The following is a 623-nucleotide window of genomic DNA, read 5'->3' on the forward strand; positions in this document are numbered from 1 at the left end:
TGAAGTGAGCACCGATTAATTTTTTTTTCTTACTCCGATTCTGTTTCAGAGTGTGTGGATCGATCTTTTACTACAATACCTTGCTGGGATTGCTGAGTTGGATTTTGTTATCGGAATACATGTCAGAAATTAGAAAAGCCTTAATACATGGGTAAAGATTTTGTACCTCTAGATGAATATCAGGGTAATTAAATCTTTTATATCTTCGTTAAGTAGTACTCCTCTTGCTGTAAGAATTAGGATTTCCCAGTTCATGTAACGTATTTGAGGCACTGCATGATGATTAGGGAGCAACATTGTCATGCTGTGCATGTACTAGCTTTTTGGGGACTGAAATAACACATGTCCGTGCTTTAACCGTAGTCCTGGCTCTCCGATTGAAATAAACAAGCAATTTGCTATTTTTGCATTAATTAATGTCTTCTCTGTTCTATTTCCCATAGCAGTAATTACTGTACCTGGCCTGGTGTCCAAGACAGAGAATCTAGCATGTAATGCAATGTGGATCATGGACCTTCAATCTTGTGCCAGGCGCAGTGAGATTTTTCGGAATCTATGTTCGTTAGGTGCCGTCATAATGACATTAGTCAAACGATATCAAAGTCTTTACTTGAGGGTTATTG

The 623-nt window shown here is 38.2% G+C and overlaps 1 long non-coding RNA gene across 1 annotated transcript; it reads right to left on the reverse strand.

Moving 5' to 3' along the window:
- Window positions 1–200: 200 nt before the first annotated feature.
- On the reverse strand, window positions 201–617 carry LOC105120384 (uncharacterized). Its single transcript, XR_841317.1, has 2 exons — window positions 442–617; window positions 201–344 (listed from the first exon to the last, which is right to left on the reverse strand). It is a non-coding gene; the product is annotated as an uncharacterized LOC105120384 (long non-coding RNA).
- Window positions 618–623: the final 6 nt, after the last annotated feature.

Source organism: Populus euphratica, unplaced genomic scaffold, assembly GCF_000495115.2.
Source record: "Populus euphratica unplaced genomic scaffold, PopEup_1.0 scaffold9057.1, whole genome shotgun sequence".
Taxonomy (NCBI): domain Eukaryota; kingdom Viridiplantae; phylum Streptophyta; class Magnoliopsida; order Malpighiales; family Salicaceae; genus Populus; species Populus euphratica.